General features: G+C 37.3%; 1 protein-coding gene across 9 annotated transcripts in view; it reads right to left on the reverse strand.

Moving 5' to 3' along the window:
• Positions 1-22,504, reverse strand: part of LOC131692484 (uncharacterized) — a 273,903-nt gene that overhangs the window by 45,383 nt on the left and 206,016 nt on the right. For 3 of the 9 annotated variants that reach the window (XM_058979563.1, XM_058979562.1, XM_058979556.1), the window contains exon 1: positions 18,787-18,932. The exons of 1 other annotated variant lie outside the window; for it this stretch is intronic. The gene's annotated coding sequence lies outside the window, so the exon portion shown is untranslated. Of the gene's footprint in view, positions 1-3,414; positions 3,433-3,479; positions 3,665-18,193; positions 18,320-18,786; positions 18,933-22,504 lie in introns of those variants that run through there. 5 more of the 9 variants (XM_058979564.1, XM_058979561.1, XM_058979559.1 and 2 more) reach the window with 5 other exon arrangements.

The raw sequence follows: 22,504 nt of genomic DNA on the forward strand, positions 1-22,504 counted from the left end.
TGCCCGAAGACCGGGACTTCCGGAATTGTCGATAATGGACAATCTTTGACTGGGCATCAGTGATCTAGATTTGCGAATCGAAGTAATTTGGTGTCCATTCAGTAGATTTTTAACCTCTGAGCTATTACGATTGTAACGGTTTATATGGTACATTTCTTAACACAGTGCTAGCCGACCTATAACTGTGGAACCAAAAGTCAGATCTGAATAAAATTCAATAGCAGTTACGGGACCATTCATAAATTACGTAACGCAAAAATGCCGATCTAGCTTACTCCCCCTCCTCCCTATGTCAAAACTTGTAGTACCCCTTCCCCTCCCCTTAAAAGCGTTACCTAATTTATGAGTGGATCCTAATGAGAGTGTCATATCTTTCATTTAAAATAAAGTTTGTGAAAATCGGTAAAGAATTCGCTGAGAAATAAATGGGGGGCCTCAAGAACCGTCTAGGCGACTAATGTGGTCAAAGCTACTTCGATTGGTCATTAGTGATCTAGAATCGCAAATCCAGATAATTTTGCATACATATTTTAATGTGTATTGAATAATTTGGCCATCAATCTGGCACCAGTTTATATGGGAATTTGCTATGTGACCGCACTTTCCAACCCGTATCTCCGGAACCGGAAGTAGGAATTGAATGAAATTCAATAGCTATGGAACCTTTCATTCGAGACTAACTTTGAAAAAATCGGTTCGGACATCTCCGAGTAATCGAGTGTGCAATTACATACATACACACACAAACATTTGCCGAACTCGACAAACTGTGACGAAGAATATAAGAGATTCAGCCCTCCGGATCTCGGTTAAAAAGATTTTCAGAGTGATAGCATAGCCTTGCCTTAGAAGAAAGGCAAAAACACATTTTTACAACGTATGGGGTAATTAACATATTTTGGCCTCATAGAATGGAAATTCTGATTTTTATTATTGAGAACTAAAAGTTAGATACTCTTCAGAAAAAATCAGAATTTCCATACCAACCGGAACATCAGTCCCGAACAGACGTTTCAGTTGTATACACAAGCTGTGTATCTTTCGGGTTCAACCCAGCAGAAGACATTGGTGTTAATATCTCATTTTTACGCGGGGGCTACACAACGCGTAAAAACTGTTCATCAAATAACCCAATTGATTCCACGTAGTGTGATGAAGAATTTCTTATACATACCACCAAACGCTGATTAATTTGAAAAACTCATTCGAAGTATGCACTTAAATTGAGATATGGTTAACAAAGTTTCGAATCCTGCAAGAATAAAACCTAAAAAAACGAATAATTTTAGTGATTTTGTATAATAATTAATTATCGAATAAAATAAATGAAAATGAATAATTAAGAAATGAAACCACCAAAATAAATAAACTGATCAAAAAAGAAAATTATTACATGCGATGAAAAAAAATAAATAAATTCATAAACTGAGTAGCATAAATAATAAAAATCAAATCGTTAAAATAAATAAAATTAATAAGAAAAATAAAATAAATAAAATAAATTAAATTAATAAAATAAATTAAATGAATAAAGAGAATGAAACGCATAAAACTGAATAAAATGAATAAAATAGTAAAATATTATAAAATAAACTGAAGAAATCTAATAAAATAAGAGAAACGAACTAGATTAATTAATTGAACACAACGAACCAAATGAATAAATTAATGAAATACGCTAGTACAATAAAACGTATAAAAGTGATACAGTAATTGAAACGAATATAATGAATGAAATGCATAAAATGCAAAAATTGAAGAAAAAGCAAGAAATGAATGAAATATTCAATATGAATAAAAATGAGTACAATTAATACAATTGATAAAATGAAATAGACGAATAAAATAAATAAAATTATTAAAACTAAACCCTTATGTTATACTGCAATAATCAAAATAAATTTATAAAATTAGTAAAATAAATGAAATCTAACAAAATAATGAAATTATAATTATGCAAAAAATGAAGAAAATGAATACCATGAATTAAATAATAGTAATCCATAAAAACACAAAAAATTTAATTAAGATAAATGAATGAAACGAATTAAATGAATATTATAACCAAAATTACTAAAGCGTTAAAATTAAACAAAATGAATGAAATGATGAAAACGAAGGCAATTATAGAAATACAATACGAAGAAAATTATTAAAATACTTCTAAAGAATATAACGAAGAAATAAATTAAAAAAATACTGGAATAAATAATATCCCCGAAACATTGCTTAGAATTGTTAAAAAGGGGAAAAAATTGTTTTGACAATACAGAGCGCCTGACTGCTTACAAAAAACGAAACCCCCGAGTTGATTTCTAGTTCCATCACGAGTCTCTACAGTCTTTGTTATCCACAACTTTACCCAGAACTGCAAGTCAATGCAGGTTCCTTAGAAGAAGTTATTAACTTTTTATAAAGTGATGTCTTAATCAGTTTTGCATGGGGCAGAACAGCACACGATGGTAACTCAGTAGTTGATTCTCACTAACTTTATTTTTTTCGAAAGTATGGTTAGGTTTAGTTGAACAGTTTGTTTTGAACTATTTTAGTACATCATATGATTCATCTACTGACTATAAAATTTTAGTTCCATATTTCACTGCATAGCGAAAGCCATCACTAACTTTTAAAGGAAGAGATAGAGTTTGGATATGTTCACAAGAATTACCGGAAAAGGCTGCTCTGAAGCTTTGTTGAAGACAATTGAATTTCCATTCAAAAGATATTGTTGGTGCCCTGTATGGACTCCATACAAAAGCAGGACAAAACCTCAAAAGTAGTTTAAAATGGAATCAATATCATCTAAGGGTAATTTTGATGAGCTGAACTCGACTTTAATTAAACTAAAACGCTAAATTTAAAACCTAGGATGAGTCTAAAATTTTTTTTTAATTTCGAATATAGGAATTTTGTAATCTTTTTAGCACAGATAATTAACAAACGTGTCATTTATAATGAAATCTGCTGTTTTTCCATCGTCCATATTGCAATATTATCTTGAGCGTCATTGTTTTTTGCTCAAAAACATGGTACAGATTCTTTTATATGTAAGGTACATCGCTTTTGTGTTTTTACGCACTTAGCGATTGTAGCACTGTGGGAAAAGTTTTTGTACACTAGCGAAGAAAAAATCGGGTAGAAAAGAACACTCCGCACACACTCACGCGTTTACTTCGGATCAGTCACCTGTGAGGCTAACGACCAATATCTGCCAAAGAATGAAGATTCATGGAAAGAAATAATAATAGTTGCTTATGTTTTTCAAATTTTCAGTGAATTGATTCGGAATTACAAATTCCGATGCTTCGAAACATGTCGAAATTTTACTGATAACATGTCATGAATATAAAAGTCAATCACCGAACTTCCTAAACTATAAAACGAAGTAGGTGATCAAATATCTCCCCAGCGTACATCAGATCCACACTGTCCGCAAAATCCCCAAGTTGGTGGCGACAACAATTCGTACGCATGTACACCTTATCTTGCTCTGAAAATTCCTTGCTACTGATAGACACTCTGCAGCTCACTGACGCCACTGGACGAATTCCGCGAAAACCAGCACCGTGATGCACCGCGATGATTATGCATTATCAATTCACTTTAACTTCACGATTAGCTAGCTCTTCAAGCAAATCCTCATTCCCACAGCACTTGATAAAGCGGACAACACTTGTCAAAACACTCAACACTACTGCGTCTGGCTGCGACTTCGTCCTAGCCGGATCGATGGCTTTGTTCACTGTGGTGGCCGTCGTCCGATCGGTAGATTTATTCAGCTGCCACCCAAAACGTAATATCCAAAGCATATTCGTTGGAGATCCGCTCCAGGTAAGGCTAGTGGGATTAGCGTAACCTTTTGATTTATGCCATCATCGATTGGCAATCGTTCCCAAACGCACGCGCAAACCAACTGGACAACGAGCAACTACGCGCGAGAACGAATTTGATGTTCTATGACCACACCACCCAGCAGCGACAGAGGTAAACTGCTATTAGTTTGAGAGCCAGTGAAAATGTGCCCCCGATCCGGTCAACCAACCAACGACCATCTACTCAATTCTGTTGACGATGATAAATTGAAGCTGTTCGTTCGATGGCTACGATTTCGCGTCACGTCGGATTCAGTGAGGCGCGCGAGCGTAAGACAAATCTTGCAGTTGTGAACCGCGAACCGAAGAATACTGTTACCAACCAACTAGTTGGCATCGGGAATGGTGGTTGGGATACAACACCAGTACCTATACACAGCGAAACAAGCGGGTTTAGATTGAACAATCTTCTAGATGCCCTGTGGTGGAATAAAAAGCCGAGAACCGACAAGTTTGGAGCGTGTCAGCTGCGATCATGGATGACACCTACGCAATCCACGAGTGAAGATAGTGAGTGGCGCGCGAGTGTGTAGGCAAAAACTATCGATTCAGTCAACTGATCGATAACGGAGAGGGGAGAGGTAGGTGCAGAGGCGTTGTTTTCGATTCGAAGCTTTTGAAGTTGAGGTGTACCTTTCTAATAAAAAAAACACGCGGAATGGATGGAAAATAAATAATTTTAGTATTTTGAAAAATACTAAAGCTGTTGTTAATACTTTCCACCGAATTGTCATATTATATGTTTAATATGGCAAAAGAAAGTGTATTTTGGGAAAGTAGACAAATGAACGATGACGCTCATTCACATAATTCGATAGTCTTTAAATTAATATCATTATTAATAAAAAAAATAATATGTATGGTTCTATCACACTGCAAGATGACTTGATTCACTTGTTAAATTAGTTTTTCTCACATCAGAGTTATTGAGAGTTGAAAAATTATGGTGTTGGATGATGTCGGAACTTTGAATGACAATAGATCTGGTGGAGGAAGTTATTCTTGTTATTCATGAGTCATTGGATAAATGTATAACAAGATTTTTCATGTCATTGTTTATTAAGCTCAAGAAGCGAGTATTCATTTCATTATCATAGTTTAATATGTACACCGGTCGAGGGGACCTATCTGAGAGTGTCTTTGGAGGGAGCAAAGAAAAAAGTTGCGTTGAAGTTGATCCGAGGATTTCGTTAATCTGATTCGTATATAATATTCATGATAATACACGCTTGATTCCGTATTTTATTTCTTAATCTTTTAGTATAGATTTCCAATGCAAATATCGGATTTTGAAAATAAAATAATTTATTAATTTGACACCAGATTGAAAATATCCAGACTTTTGAACTTACTCTTAGTTGGAACATAATCGCCGAATGAATGGATATTAGGGTGGGGCATTGTTATATAGAAAAACGTAATCATCGCCACATCCACTTGGGGTCCCAAGTAACTGTGCAAAATTTGGGCTAGAGTGGTTTTGACCCGGCGTAGCGCATTGCGTTTGAAATTTGTATGGAAATTAGTATGGGAAAACCTAAATTTTTGCATTTTCAATTTTACAGACTACATTTCTTTCTGTAGCATGCAACTAATTAGATAGAAGTATAGTCCAGGATATGCTGAATAACTTTGCCAAAGGAAATGTATGGTGTTAGAATGTTATCATAGTAATAAATAGATTACGCGCGGAACTGGTTGCTTATAATCGGCATTCTATTATTTGCTTAGAATCGGCACTCTATTATACTATTACTACGGAAATATATCTGTTTCCATTCATATCATTTTTGCAGTTCAATATTTATAAAAGTCCCTTTTACTACGAATCCATTATACCGATGCAATTTCAATTATGTATAAAAATAGTATCTGACGCAAGAAAAATGTAAATCGCACACAAATATCTGTTGTATAAATCTGCATTTTATTCAAACTATAGCGGCAACCTTTCTTACGATCGAGTGTGAGATGATTGAGAGGTGGAAGCAGTACTATGACGAGCACCTCAACAGTGAAGCAGCAAAGGACGAAGGTGGTATGGTAACGGATCTTGGAGCGCGCGCAGAAGACGATAGGATGCCCTGATCTCCAAGAAGGCAGAGAGTAGATCGGTCGGCTGAAAAACAACAAAGCTGCCGGTGTAGATCAACCACAGCGCTACCACGGACCAAATATTCGCAGGTTCTGCAGAAGTGCCGCGAATACAACGTGCCCACACATCATTTGTTCATCGATTTCAAATCGGCGTATGACACAATCGATCGAGATCAGCTACGGTAGATAATGCACGAGTACGGTTTTCCGGATAAGCTAACACGATTAGTCAAAGCAACGATGGATCGGATGATGTGCGTTGTTCGAGTATCAGGAGTCCCTTTGAATCTCGAAGAGGGTTAGGGCAAGGTGATGGTCTGTCGTGCCTGCTGTTCAACGTTGCGTTAGAAGGTGTAATAAGGAGAGCGGGATAGACCAACTCCTTGGCTTCGCCGACGACATTGACATAATGGCACGGCACTTTGAGGCGATGTCGGAGACGTACATCAGACTGAAAGCTGAAGCCAGCACTTGTTATCAACGTTTCGAAGACAACATCCATGAGAGGAAGAGGTTCTACAGAGGACAATGTGAACCTCCCATCCCGAGTTCGGATTGACGGTGACGAAATCGAGATGGTCGACGAATTCGTGTATTTGGGCTCACTGACCCGGTGAAGATGGTTCTTGACGGCGACAAGCAGCAACAGACCGAGTGGAGTGGAGACAAGTTCTGCATACAGCAAGAGACAACTAGGTTCGAGCCTGAACGGTAAGGTAAGTACGAAACCACGAAAAATTAATTGCGTGATAGAAAAGTGAACGATATCGATTTATTTAAATATAACCAATGTTCCTCATAGTCGGTTATCAGCAGTCCAAGTTGCTTATCTTGCCAATCGTATTAATACAACAAATGATAAATTTTCCAAATTCTCGGCAGCCGGCTGCCCAGAGCAATTATTACATGATAACGCTATTGGCACACTTACGAACAAATCACCCCTTCTCGTGAGACATGTGGAGAGTAACATACCTCCCTTTCCCAGAAGATCTGCGTTCGGACGTGGTCTGCATCGGTATTAATCAGCATGAAGGGATCAATATACGTAGATTGCACAGTGTGATCCATCATGTTATTTTCAAGCATATCGTTCCAATGAACATTTTGCAATCTCAATTGGTCCTGGTCAATAACGGAGTAGCAACCACGGGCAATCTCATATACTTATGCTTACAAAGAATAAATAAAGCATAGTGAATATCGCATAGGCTTGTCAAGTCACACCCAGCTTCGACTTCATTAATTCTCATCGGCTTTCCTTTTCTTGGGGGACCTCACGCAAGGCAAGGGGTTTGCACAGAAACACAAATAGTGTTTTTGTTTTGGAGCTAGCGTTAATCCAGCGCTAGTTTAGTCCTGTCACTAAGTTATTGTCACATTCTAAAGAAACTAAATCGAAACGCAAATTCCATAACCAATTTATTTAGTTTTGTGCCCTTAACGCGCAAATGTAGTTTAAAACAATTTTCTACTTAGTGGAGGAAAATCGTTTTTAACTAAAATTTTCTCCACTGAAGAAAAATATAGTATAGTGACGAAATTACAACTTCTATCATTACTTGGAAAATGATGTGAAGAAGAACTGCAAAATTTTAATACGATTGGTCCAGTAGATTTTCAGTTATGATGTACCCCGCAAAACAAGTTTTCGTCGAGGTGCTTCCGGAGATTCATTGTCATTCGCACAATTCTCAGTATTTCACCATGAAAATTTGAGAAAATATGACTCATTTGATGAATTCTCTGTATTGCCACAACGATTTTTTTTAGAAAATGTCTTTCTTACCGAATTACTTTAAGGAGACATTGATCGGCACTCGGATTGACGAGACATTGATCAGCACTCTTCGGAATTCGTCGCAACGTATGCGAAACCAAAACAATACTAGCGAAAGACACAGAGATACTATCGGGTTGCATCTCCTCACGATATCGCAAACCATTTTTGATGGTGAAATTCGCACTTGCTCTATTGATATGCACCAATAAAACCCCTGAGTCTGATACAAGTAATCAAATAAAACTTGTTGAACACTTTGCCATACGCTGGGAAAAGGCGCATATTCAAAAAGTTCCGTGAGGGTAGCATTATTCCTCATTATTGGAGATAAGTTAAGGAAATTATCACCCCAACAACCTGGAAAACCACCCTCCGATCACAACTCGTATCGACCGATTGAAAAGCTGTATTGTATACGGAAGTTGTTCGAGAAGATAATCCTGATTTGTCTCTAGGCTTGGGCTCTAGAAAATGGCTTAATACACAATTTGGCTTCCGTATAGGTAAATGGAGGAACGATCACCTTGCGATACTTTCAACAGAAATTTAAATGGTATAGGCTCGCAAAGAGCAAATGGTATCAGTTAACTAACATATAAAGAAGGTTTTGATTCAATTGCTGTTAATATTCTTCCAGAGAAGTTGCATCAGCATGGTCTTTTGTTCTATAACTTTTCGTAAAATTTATCGTCTGAAAACCATATGTATTTTTCACATTGCAACTCGGAAACTTTGCGATTCTGCTACATGGGTTTTTCTCGGGGCTCATGTCTAAGCCCTCTTACATACGACATTTACGAGAATTACATTGACGAATGCCTTGCTCATTCTGGCATGCTAAGACAACTTGCGGGTGGTAGCCTCCCGATCAAAATGAAATAACAAGATTATAACACAACACAATTTTCGTAACAGATTGTGTTATAAATTTGGTCTCGTTAGTAGTTAAAATAACAGAAAATTATAACAAGTAACAACGCGAGATATAGTTTTGAAATCTTTTTGTTATGTGTTTCTGATCGGGCTGGTCTCGGATATAGGACCTAAAACCACCGATCTAAAGGGGCAATTGCAAGGCACCTTGGATAATTTATGTACGAGCTCTGAAGGGGGGTATGTAATCTTCATGGAAATAACTAAGCCAATTGTATTTCCAAGGAAGCGTGATCCAGCACAACTACAGTTTCTATTAATGGCTGAAGCAATCGCTCAGCTTCCGAAATTTGAATACCTCGTGGAATAGTTCGATTATAAAGATACCTAAGGATGGCACATAAGGTATCTAAGACAAAAAGAGAAGCAAACAAAGGGTCAACTTTCTCCGGACAATAAACATAAGATGGAGATGGGAACGCAGGAATTATCTCAACAGTATAAATTGTTCATAGATTTAAAAACGTGATAGATTTTTTAGTGTATTTGCATGGAGAAGCAATCAAAGCTAGTCGTTTCAGGTATAACGGTAGTGCTCATTTTATACCGTTTAAAATGCACTTCATGTAGCATAACAACTAAGGCGAATAATGATAACATAACAATCGACACCTTTCTCAATTGTTCGCGGAGAAAGAAACCAATATATAATTGTCATTTTATTTGCTATATAAATACCAAAGTTATATGTATTAACATATGTATTTGGACAAATGTTTCGAGAGTATAAAAGTAATCGCTTTTCATAATATTATTGTTTTTGTAATGGCGTGTTTCGCCGAAATAAAGAAACAAGGAATAATGAAATCGTTCGCATACCGTTAGAATCAACTAAACATAAGCAACACTCCCGACTATCGGCAGTCCGGAGCTGAAGTTGCTTTTTTTGCAAACCGAGCATTTCCAAATCAATTCAACAAACGATAAATCTATCATTAATTCTCGGCAGCCGGCTGCTCAGAGCAATAAACACATGATAACACTTCTGAGAGTTGCATAGATCGTATCACTTATCAAGGTGAATTCAGATTTGTGTAACTCTTTACCCCATCCTACTAACAAAAACTCCTTCCCGTGACAAACGTGGAGATGCAGAGGTAGACACGGTCTCCATATAACAACGTTTGTTACACTAACATTCCTTTCCTTACCCGATGACTGTAAGGACGTGACCGGTGCCGTTATTGGCATTTCAAAGTACAGAACTCTCGAAACGTGCACATTGAGCATGGATAGCTACTCCCAGGCTTCATTCGTTTATTCTCTGCGCAATTTCGCTTGTACTGGTCAATCACGGAGTATCAACTACTAATTGTACAGTCATGCTCATGCTCATACTCATTTGCATGGAGAGGCAATCAATAAGAAAGTTTTCCTAACAGCAGTTTTTATAATATTTTTTAATAATTCATACTATTTACAGTTACAATGTAATTGTAATAATAATGTAACTGTTTGGGTTTTGAGACTGAACAGGTTGCAGTGATTGTCTTTTTTCGGGATCTATCAATTTGATTTGAAAATTTTGTACAAACGTGTTCCGGAAGTTAAACCCGTTCATCAATACAGTTTATTCATTGTTCTCAAAAGTATGAACCACCTCACTCATTTCAAATTTGTTATGTAGTGTAATATTCTCGAATTTATCATGTAGTGCACTATTCTCTACTTTGCAAATCGAATGCCTGAGTCTATAAATACAACCAGGCGACCTGCTTGGCCAAACCAGCTACGGTGGAAATGCGTGGTTCACGTAATTGCATTATGGAACTACTTTATCGCTAGCATTGTTGCTGAGCTCCTACACATAATTGCCCCAGTTCTAAAAGAGAATTTATCGAAAGAGTGCCGTTGATTTCCTTTTCTTTCATTATTTACCGAAACCCACTCAATCTCAAGTATCGCAAATGTTTCTCTTTTGAAGGTAATATATTTACATTTTATGACTCGAGAGTCGCAAAAAGTAGCCCATTAAGAAATCGAAGCTATGTCCCACAGTCGAGGTTATTCGTCGCGTCGTACACGGAAGATGTCACGCAACGGGTACGTTCCGCCAACGCACGAGCAACGGTTGATCGTTGTGATCCTGTTTAATATCTGTCAATACGTCGATAAACTTTGGTTCGGTTACATGTCTTGAAATTGCGCTTTTTTATGATGCGTGGGACATAACTACATTCATGCTGGATTTCAAAAAAACATTATTTCTTCTTTCACGTTGGCTAATTACAACTCGTTAATTGAACAATAAATTTTGTTAATTCACAAAAAACCGGCTGTGAATTGAAAATAAGGAACACGTAGAAAACTGAAGGTTCAATAAAATATTATAGTTTATTGCTGATAACAGCAGTAAGTGCCTGGCACTTGTTTTCTGACCTCTTATCTCTGCGTCAACTCGCCTTCATGGAGAAATCATACACAAACTGGTTGCGATCGACTCTGGTAATGGCAATAGACGAATATTCAGCCGGTGGGATGTAAACAAAGTATAAAATATTCCGCTCGTGACCTACCATGCATTATATGAGGGAATAAGAGAGACACTCCCGCCATGTGGTTTTGTTTCGGTTCGTGCAGGTTCGGATGAAACAGCCTATTTTAAACGTTGAGTGGTCCAGTAGAAGCAACCCAAATTATCCGATATGGATCGATACGTGACTCTGCGGTGATTCGACTTCATGGCCAAACCCATATGAATCGAAATAGCGTCTGGAAATTTGGCTCGACAATATTTTTTGTGCAATAAAGCTATAGCGAAATTATTAAATCAATAGCACGCCTCCACCTACACCAGAAGAATCGTACAAAAGCGTACAATGGGCGTCCGCAGGTGAGAATTGGAAGAGCTTTTGCGATAATAAATACATATCTAGACCTGGTCGGTCATTAAACCAGACGTCTAGGCCGGAAGGATGACGGTGACTGATCTGGAATAATGAGTTGAACTCGATTGAAACAATTGGAATAACGTTCGAGAATGAATAACTGAACTGGATATGAGTCACCAGATAAACTCGTAACTTGAACAATCTGGAGAGGTAGCCAAATTTAGAAGACCAGCTACAGTCCGTTCACGTTTCATCGCACTACCAACATCGTGACACCGGTGGCACCAGGAGTTTAGTCAGAAGTGAGACTTTCATCCTAAATGTCAAATAAATTGGCGGTACAATATGAATACGAAATAAATCAAAATTAATTGACACCGCCACTTATGTTTTTCGCAATTTATTACTTCACTCTTGGGATACCACGTAGTCACATCTGGGCTCTTCTTGTCGAAGAAATCGCAATACATCGGTGGAGACGAAGCGGTCCGTGTTACGGTAGGGATCGTTCACACCTCACATTGATTGGTAGCACCTGGCCCGCCTACAGCCGGCGCCGTGATCGTTGTGCATCCACTGAAGCTTTTGTCGAACATAGCGAAAGAAGCAATGGTGCCTCCAAAATCTGTAAGGAGACATGCTTGCTTAATTTCCAGGCGGGACAGCAGCGAAACATTGTAGTCGATTTATTGCCTCAATCCGAGCTGATCCGATTGGATCCGCATGCAGCAAAACAAAAAAAATCGTGTTCAAAAAGGCTCCTCGAGGTCATCTACCAAAACGGCGACTCTCACTTTTATCGGCGGCATTGTGTTAAGTTGGCTTGCTTTTTTCAGTCGTTGGTCGTTGTTTTATTTGCGTTAAATCGTTAAAAGTCGCTTTAAATCAATTACGCTGGCCGCTCGTTCAGTTTATTGATCGAAAATTGGCTAACCACGAATCAATTCTCTAAGTTGTTATTTTTAAAGTGAGCTTTAAATCATGAACCCCAGTTTACTTTCTACTTCTGCCCAAGTCAGACGTACAATCGAACCAAGTGAACAAAAACTAGCAACCTCTCGGTCTAGTGTGCATTGTCTCGAGAACAAAGGAAACTTAATTTATTCTTGCCATCATGAGTAAAGTTGACGGAAAATCTCTGCTCCGACCCAACGCAGCGGTCGTTGACTTTAAATTCTGTTCAATAAGATTGAGTTTTCGTGAAGTGGAATACCTGCTGAAGGTGAAGATGCAGCTTAAGCTCAAGGAGGTTATGTATCTACAGTATCATCATCTTCGTAATGTCGTACTCATATCATTCAACACGTTAGCACAAGCCGAACGTTTCGTTTTGCAGAACAACTTAAAGCACGTGGCTCAAAGTGATAAAGTTGGAATTAAGATTTCCGTTTATATAGAAAAAGACTATGTAGATTGATTTGAAAGTTACATGACCTATCACCACGTACCCCTCCTGATCTAATCGCAAAATACATGTCGCAATACGGCGAAGTAGAATCCGTTACACGTGATACGTGGAGAAATTTCTTCCCGGGTACAGCTAACGGTGTTCTTGTGGTGAGGATGCGGATCAAAAAACCTATCCCCTCCCACTTGACTATAAAACTCAAAACCCACGAAGCTACTATTAATCAAACTACGTTATGCACCCATGAGGGGCAAACTCCCACGTGCAAGTATTGTAATCAAACAGCACACTACGGACAACCTTGCGCGGAAGATACAGAGGAGAATGCATCTCTACCGATTGCCAACGAATCCACGGTAAACCAACCAAAAAAAAGAGATTTCAATACCAATACCTGAACCACAAACGGTTGCCAAATTTGTGGCAGCTGTTCAGTCCATATTGACAACTGCCAAAGCAGCATCTAGCACCCCAGAAACCACTGTAAGCAACATCGGTGGTGAAGATAATAGCAATGACGACGGATTTACATTGGTCACCCGTAAGTGCAAGAAGCAGGAAAGAACATCTGGTCGCGAGCACCAAGGCACGATGATGATCTTGATGTGGAGGACAGGAGAGAATTAAATGGTCCCCATGACGCAGTAGGCGAGCCGCAAAAGAAGGTCTCCGCTCGCAATAAAAAGTTGCGCGCACGAGATCCAATGGACAATCAATAATATTTGTTTTATTTTTATTTTTTACATATTGTAAACACATAAAAGATCCACGGCTCCGTTAAGCTACCGCTATGAGCCGTGTCAAATAAACGAAATAATAAAAAAAATCATGAACCTTTTGTTTAAATTGTATTTTATGCACCAACCTGAAAAGTTTTTGTTATTCGGTTCAATTAAATTTTAAGAGATACATGCGTTCGGATCCTAAGGGTGGGTAAGTCGTATCTATACTAAAACTAGATCCTGGACTTTTCTATCCATTCCATAATAAGAATAATGATTTTCTAATATAGTAATGGATAATATTGTGTAAAATACTATGTAGAAATCACATAGAAATGTAACCCTCGATACTCACTACACAAAGAATTTAGTTGTTCGCATTTATGAAGTCGCCTTATTTCGAAAAATCAAATTTTTTTATTACTTTATCTGAAAGTACAACTTCTTGAGAATATTTACCCAAATTTTTATAGAGATTCCAGAAATAGATCGAATGTTACAGCACCTCCAAGCGCGCTTCGTCTACCAAGAGCAGTGGAAACTTGAAATTTTAAACTCGATTTTCTCGAAATGTCGTTTTTTTGAATTGTATTTCCGTGATCACGATTGCTGAAAACCCACTCAACCGATTTTCTTAATTTTTTTCAATTGATCGTAATTAATTTTTGACGTACCTTAACTATTCCTTTTCATGCATAAATTTTTGTTTTGCAGATAAGAATTTTTTAATACAATTTTAAGAGCTTAAAATAGCGATTTTCTAGGAAAAACGTTCCCAAATGCAGAAAAAAATTATATTTATTCAACTAATCGCTAAGATACGAGGAATACTCATATACTAATGGAATTTTTTGAGTTTTGGGATTTTAGTTAATCTATTGGTCTCTCCACTAAAGGAAATATAGCATAGTGTAGTATAATACCGGATCAGTCATTCCTGAAATTATGACATGACATTAATTCACACGCATACTCAAAGGTGTCCCACATCGAATTGCATCATGGAAAAACCGCTATAACCATTGAGGATTTTCTCTTGAAAATTTGGGTAGTTTAGAGTGTATTGTTTACACATTGGGTATTTTTTCTTGAGAATATGTTTATGTCAGTTTTTCGAAAATTCCAAAAAATGGCGTCACCCGAAAAGCAACGTAGCGAATTGATTTTGCGCAAGCACCTGGAAAATCCTCAACTCTCTCATCGTGGGATTGAACGTGACTACCAAACTCTGAGCATCGAACGGAAGGAGAATTGCGGCGAGAATGGATGTTTTATTAGTGACCAGGATCGCAAGCGTGTAGTGAAAGCGTTTAAGCGGAATCCCAATGCTTCGGTAAGGGATATGGTCAAAAAGTTTAATCTGGCCAAGTCTTTTGTTCAGAGAGCCAAGGACCGGGAGGGACTGCATACTGCTCAAAATCGTGACAAACGCAAAATACGGTGGGAAAGTCATGGACCTGGACACTATACACCCAGATGCTGACGAAGCCTCATTGTCTCATCATGGATGATGAGGCTTACGTCAAGGCGGACTTCCGGCTGCTTCCGGGGCTACAGTTCTACACCGCCCAGCACAAGTTTGATCTTCCAGAGGCAGTAAGAAAGTAGCAACTTTCCAAGTTTGCCAATAAATAGATGTGTTGGCAAACGATCTGCTCATGTGGCAAACGGAGTGTGACTATAAACGGGGAAATCTACCTCAAGGAGGGTCTGCAGAAGCGTCTGCTTCTTCTGTTGAAGCAACACGAGGGCCCTACGATCTTCTGGCCGGATCTACAGGATGCGCTAGCTGGATGCATCTTTTTTCAACATTGAACAACTCCGCCATTTTCCAGCCGCTTTTCTAAAGTAAACAAGTTTTTTATGCCATTTATAATAAACCAGGTTTGGAATACAACGTCGTTTAAATGACCACCCCCATTTTATACACAAAAAGCAGCTCTTTTGCGGGCTTTTTTATGACATTGGGCAGCATTTCGGGCTTAATCGCAGAAATTTCAGCTCGTATATTAGCTTTGAGTTTGTCAAGGTTCTTAGGTTTGCTAGAATAAACTTGACTTTTTAAGTAACCTCACAGAAAAAAGTCTGGTACCGTTAAATCCGGAGAACGAGTAGGCCATTCCAAATCACCATTTTTTGAGACTTTCATTCTTGCAACAGCATTTCCATATTCCAAGCGACGTGGCATATCCGTTGGCAGCAATCTTTGAGTAAGTTGCACTTTGTATGGAAATAGAAGGAGATCTTCCTTCATAATCCTCCTTTGAGTATTTACACTCACGTTTAACTCCTGAGATCGGCGGCGATACGACGTATTCGGGTTATCGGAAACACTTTTTTTACCGCTACATCAACTTCATTGAAACGTTGCGGGCGCTGTCCAATAGGAAACAGGAAACTTCCTACAGACCCGCACTTAAAGAAATTTTTCACCAAATTACGGATTGTCTTGTTTGTAGGCGCCGAATGCCTGCCATATTTTTACGATTTTACGAAATCTGTTCATAAATTCGTGAAAAAAATCATGACATCGTAAAGTGAACCGTTTACGAAAATCGTTACCTAACTCCTGAACAATAAACGTCGTATTCATGAAACTTTTTGTGTTTCTGCAAAAATAGTTCATACCCAAAAAACATATTGTGTTACACTTAAATGTTTGGTAGAGTTAATTTGATGTACGTTATTGCGCTATTTTATTAGTGAATTTACTATCGGATTTTTCTGGCCAAGTAATGTGATTCACGTTCACTATTTCAATTTTTTTTAGTTCACTTTCGGATGGAATGCATGTGTATACATCGAATGTTTGGTTGAGTTGTTTATGAGTTTAGTTCTTACATGAGTTTTTTTTTTAACTATTTGGAGATACACTAATTTGTACTTACTATGTCGATTACGAGAGCAGAGAACTAATCGATGTTCATAATTTGAAGAGGTTAATCATAATTTTCGTTAGTTCGATGTACGCTATCATGTAACATATCATGAGTTTACCATTGGATTTTTCTGGCAAAGTAATGTGATTTATGTTCATGATTTCAAGAACTTAGTCACGATTTTAATAATTTTTCTTCGCGTTATCATAATATTCTATTCATGATGTATTCAAATATCCATAACATATGAACTGAATCATGAGGGAGGAATCATGGTTTTTTGAACTATGTAACGAGCACGAATATAACATCATGATCAATGTACTAAGAATCAGGAACCAATTCACGGAGCAAAATTCGATCCATGAATAATATTCCCAATTTTGTGCAATAGTTCATGTGAAATTATTGAAGACCATAGTCTGAGTTTCTTGAACTATGAATACTTTTTAAATGTTTCGTGTTCCACTCGTCAGTAACTGAAACTAACTTGTTGCAGGTCCGATGATAAATCTAAACTAACAGTAAATTGGAGCCAATTAGATATAAAATCCAAACAGTTCACACAACGTATGTAAACGCCAAAAGTAGCTGGCTGGTCCCGAATGATGTCTCGGGTAGCCAAGCACAGAAGCAATGAGTAGACACGCGTAAACGATCGTTCGACTTTTCGCTTGAGAGTGGTGAGTCGTGGCCAATCTAATATAATCAGGAAACAGTTCACGTTGCAAGAACTAATCTATCAACAATATACTGAATGTTGTGAAATAACTCACGAGACAATATCAAAACTGTTTTTATTTTGTGATCTAATTTACAACCAGGAAAATCAGACCATTATCAAGATATAATGAATCTTGAATTAGTTCAGGTCGTATAGTCGGGCCGTAAACAGTGTTTTAAATCTGTGAATTAAATCATAACTTGGTTTATGAATAATGTTTACAAAGTGAACTAGTTCACGAGCATCAAAACGATTTGGTAACGATATAGAGGCGACCGTGTTTGATGTTCTGCAAAAACATAAACATAAAATAGAAATAAATGCGTTATGTAGACAGTACGGCAGAAAATATAACTCAGTTACAAAGGATATGATTTTTGATCGAGGTATTATTTTCGTAACGTTGAAACGTAATTATTCTAGATTTCATGGAAGGGGGCAATTTTTTTTTCGTGTGTATACAATGTATGCTATACATCTTACAACGCTTGTACAAAAGATTGGAATAAATTACATGAAACAATTCCTGCCCATTAATACAAGGACATAAGGATGTCTAATATCAGTTGCATCATAGTGTTTGCCCTGCGATTTGCAATGCGCTAGGCTGCGAAGCCTATCAAAGTAGAGGAACGATTTCCGTCATGGAATGTAGTATTAAGGCTATGTTTTTTACGTGTCGAACAAAACCAAATAACAAAACAAAAAATCATGCAGCTCAAAAAATGATCTTGATTTCACAGTAAATATTCGTTTGATTTGTTACACCCGCTGTTATGGTGTGCCAGTAGTATCACAGATTTATCACCGACTGGGTGGATGGTCATTTATCCATATAAATAAAAGTAATCGTAATTTATTAAACGACATTTTTGCTCTTCCGATGATGTTCAGGCACGAGAATTCTTATCTGTTGATGTAAATATATTTTTTTTATGCTCTACCGACTAATACAGATGTCCTTCTAACGAATACTTTCTCGACACTTGGAAGCACTAAAACCGATCGAATTTCGTTCGAACTCCGCAACCGTGGTTGGCTCTGTTCGCATACACAAACCAACTCTTCTTCTGAAATCTTTTATCGCACTGAAATCAGGAAAGTGGTAAAGTGCTATTATTAGACGCGCTGTGATGTTGTTTTGAAATTTCGCAGGGAAGCACTATCCCACACTAGACCCTCGAACAGCGCTAACACATGCTGCGGACCGGTAGGGTTCTGAACAGTTGTCGCACTTTCTTCATCCTAGCACGTACGATAACATTGGAAGTGTGTAATGCGTCCCATTCGGCGACGTCCGTGGCACTGAGCGAAAATTCTTAGGGTACTCGGAACTCGGCAAGCGGTGCACTTTTATTTTTCTTATACCCAAGATTACGCAGCAGAAGCACCAGAAGCAGCAAACAGTGCAGCATGCTGCTTAGTCATACGAAAAATCCTCAAGTCAACGACTTGTTTGCTTACTGCAAACAACGCACACTGCCTGCTGGAAGGCAAGTTCAAACGATGATGGTAGGAAAGAACGGAAAATCATTACCGATAACAACAAACAAACACGCGACGGCGCGACGGTGAACTGTATAGCTATGCGCGGAGCTACGCGAAACTTGTGCGATTTCTTCGACGTTCGCGTCCTCAGCTGAATCCAACGATCCGAAGCGGTCCGCGCCTTCGCTTAATCTGTCAACCGGTGTCGATCAGGGGGCAAAGTGTAGCGAACGAAATGAGTGAGCGAATGAGTATAAAAATGAGTGTTGGGCATATGTGTATACGTATGCCAATCTCTGGCGTCTCGCGGTTCTTCGGCAGTGTGTTGTAAGTTTTTGCAGCCAATGCATCGACTGTTGGGCAATAGGGATGCTCATATATGCTGAGTTTTGGTTGGAATGTATCATCTTTACGCTTAGTACTTGGAAGTTATTAAAAATTGTTCTAGTTTAATACAATTTGTATATGCATTATGCTACACTTTTACACTATAGTTTTTACTTTCTTGAATAAGTAAAAAATACCTATTTTTCACTTCTTAGAAGAAGTCAGTAATGCGTAAATACTGTACAACTTTTGATTTTCTCTTTCTTTTCGAGAAGTAAAAAAAATCGCAATAATTTTTATTTATCTAATTTATTTAAATACACTCAATATTTAAACGACTGTAATCGACTCACGCATTTTGTAGATTAATTGATTTACTGAGAGTCGGGAGCTGTTATTTTTAACTTTGTTACGAATTTCGTATGCGTTCGTATGCCTTTCGAATCTAAAAAGCAAAGAAACTTGATATTTAGAAAAATTAACAACAAGAAAGCATATGTACCATAGCTCCACTATATGATTTATAATTTATAAAATCGTTGCAAAAATTTTCATTTACGCGACCCTTCTGACTTATAATCATCGGATCGATCTGAAACATATCTCGGAAAATGAAAAGCGAAATGAATAACTCCAAGCAGTGGTGTAGCCAAGAGAATGCTTTATGGTCTAACCAAACCCCCCCCCCCCTCCTCACCCAAAAAAATGGATCGAAGTTAAAATTTTATTGATGCTGACTGATTTAATTCAATATTACAATGATAATTATCTGATCAGTGCATTGATAACCTATTGTTTGAAACATCATTAAGTTAGATTTTCACCGAATCCCCACCAAACCGAATTTCTGACTACACCGCTGACTCCAAGTAAGTAGAAACAAAGTCGTTCTACACTCGTTCACAAGAAACTTCTTCGAATACTGCCTATCTATTAAAATACATTGAAGACCCGATTTGATCAGCCTCATATGAAAATATGTTTGATGGGCTCTAGCAGACAAACAAGGCTGAATTTGTGTTAATCCTTCCTTGACCATGTTTTCCTTATCTTAAAGATGCAAATATGCAAAACTAAAAAAATCATTTATCTAAATTTTTGCGCTAGAAGACTATATTAAATAATCAGAAATAGTTATTAGACTACATCGAGGGAAGGGAAAATAATTTTAACAGCTTCAGTTTACTATGAGGGAAAAAAATGTCGCGATTTAGTCAATGTCCCCATTTGTCAGCCTAAAATACACCATGGAGACGATAAGAACGGGTCTTTACTGTATTTATTATTCACAGTAATAGCTACATTCCATTTTCTGAGGATATTTTCTTTCAATTGCATCGAACTACACCATTTTTAGGTAGTTTTCAAGGGGTTATTTTATCGACTTCTTCCAAAATTCGGCGAACCTATTCCCATTCGTGCGATAGTTTATGTTAAAAGGGTATCCTAAATTAATTGGTATACTTAAGGGTTTATATGTTGCAGATAGAGAAAATTCATAAATTTTCAGCTTTTCCTACACAATATTACAAAAGCACCGTAAACAACTGTTCCTAATAAGATTATGTAAATTATAAAGCATTTGAAATTTTTTAATAGAAATGACGGAATGTTATCGAAAAGTTTCGTGAAAAAGAAAATTCCAGTAAGGGATCATCCATAAATGACGTAGCATTATATGGGGGAGGGGGGAGTTTTGTATTTTGTGATGATATGTGACGACAGGGGGGTAGGCGATCATGTTATGCTACGTAGCTTTTTTAAAGGGGAATAGAATAGAATTTTAAAAAAATACAGTGACAAGGGGGGCAGGGTTACCGTCAAGCTACGTAATAACCAGGGGGTATTTAGAGGTTTGTGACGAAATGCTACGATGGGGGAGGGAGGTGTTAAAAATCACTCAAAAAATGCTACGTCATTTATGGATGATCCCTAATAATAATGATTTTCCCTAACGGGTTTCGAGAGTTTTTTATTTGTTCTTTGGCATTAGGATTAGGGATAATAATTCAGATCAAAGATACTACTGGGAAGTCATTTTTAGAAATAGTCGATATCGAATTAAAGTTTAAACTATGCACGCATGCACTTTAGAGGTAGCGAGATATATAGAGCTGAAATTTCAGTGCTTAGTTCTCAGCCGCGTTGGGAATTTAAGTAAACGCTATTGAGAGTATGAACTTCAAATCCATTCGAAAATTTGTTTTTTTAATTTTTTGACTCAACACAACATATATAACCCCTCTAGGAAAATTCAGTTTTCACAACACAATGCATTGATTGAAGAATTTATATATGTTATTAACGGAGCATTAGCTATAATTCGTTTGTATTTCTATTTTATGGGCTATTTTTCCGCTTTTCCATTAAATTGGTTTAACCTTTGAGATTTCTTGCACTGATATTGTCCTATGATAATTTGAGCGATTCTCTGAGTCCTTGTAGTATGTGTTATCAAAAACATCGCGAAGCACCAAGTTCTAAATTTTCTCAATCGATATAATACCCGAAGAAGGTGATAAGAGTTATAAGAAATGTATCATCACACTGTTAGGTGGATTAAAAGCGTTTTTATTATAATACTTAAAAAGAAAAGTTTGTATTGCATTTGAACCATGGAGAAACTATCAATGAAAAAAATTCTCCCAACAATTTTAAACATATTTTTAAAATTCATGCTAGTGGACGATTAAATTAATTTTCTTATAGAATTAATTTTCTTATAGAATGTAAATTTAAATTCCATTTCAAATCAAAATGAGGAATTCCATGAGAAAGCAGCAGATTGTAAAACTTGACCATCTCCAATTCTAAAAAAAACTTTGTAGTTGTGTTCGGTAAATCTTCCTGTTTTCCACTAGCAATTGGACAATTTTGTCTCAAGAACAAATTCAAAATGGCGTATAGGTTTTTTAATGTACCACTCTCAAAAATATATTTGGATTTTATACAATAAAACCCATTTTATTTGATCTTTTTTTATTTTTTTTTGTACAAAGAAAAAAAATATTTTAACAATGATTGCATCATGAAGAAGAAATCTAAATTTTACTGTGAAAATCCTAATAAAAATTACTTATCGTTGTAATTTCGCATAACAACCCCTGAACAAAAAATTTAATCGCATTAAATATTTTGATTTGTGCATCTCTAATTATTTTGCAACTCTCGCTAGAGTCGCTCTCCAAACACTAGGGGAACACACCCTGCTAAGCCCCAATCGAGCATCTTGAAGAGAACGCAACGTTTATTTTTGTTTTATTTTAGCATGTCGCCGTGTGGCACGAAACGGTCTAAGATATTGGAGACATGTTTTCAAGTCACTCACGCCGATTCCCAAGACAAGAGAGAGAGTGTAGGTATGGTTAGAAGATTTCCTTTCGCTGTAGATTGCTACTAACGACAGGGGAGGATGTGGAGAACACCAAAACAACACACCT

The sequence above is a fragment of the Topomyia yanbarensis genome, chromosome 3 (genome assembly GCF_030247195.1).
Source record: "Topomyia yanbarensis strain Yona2022 chromosome 3, ASM3024719v1, whole genome shotgun sequence".
Taxonomy (NCBI): Eukaryota; Metazoa; Arthropoda; class Insecta; order Diptera; family Culicidae; genus Topomyia; species Topomyia yanbarensis.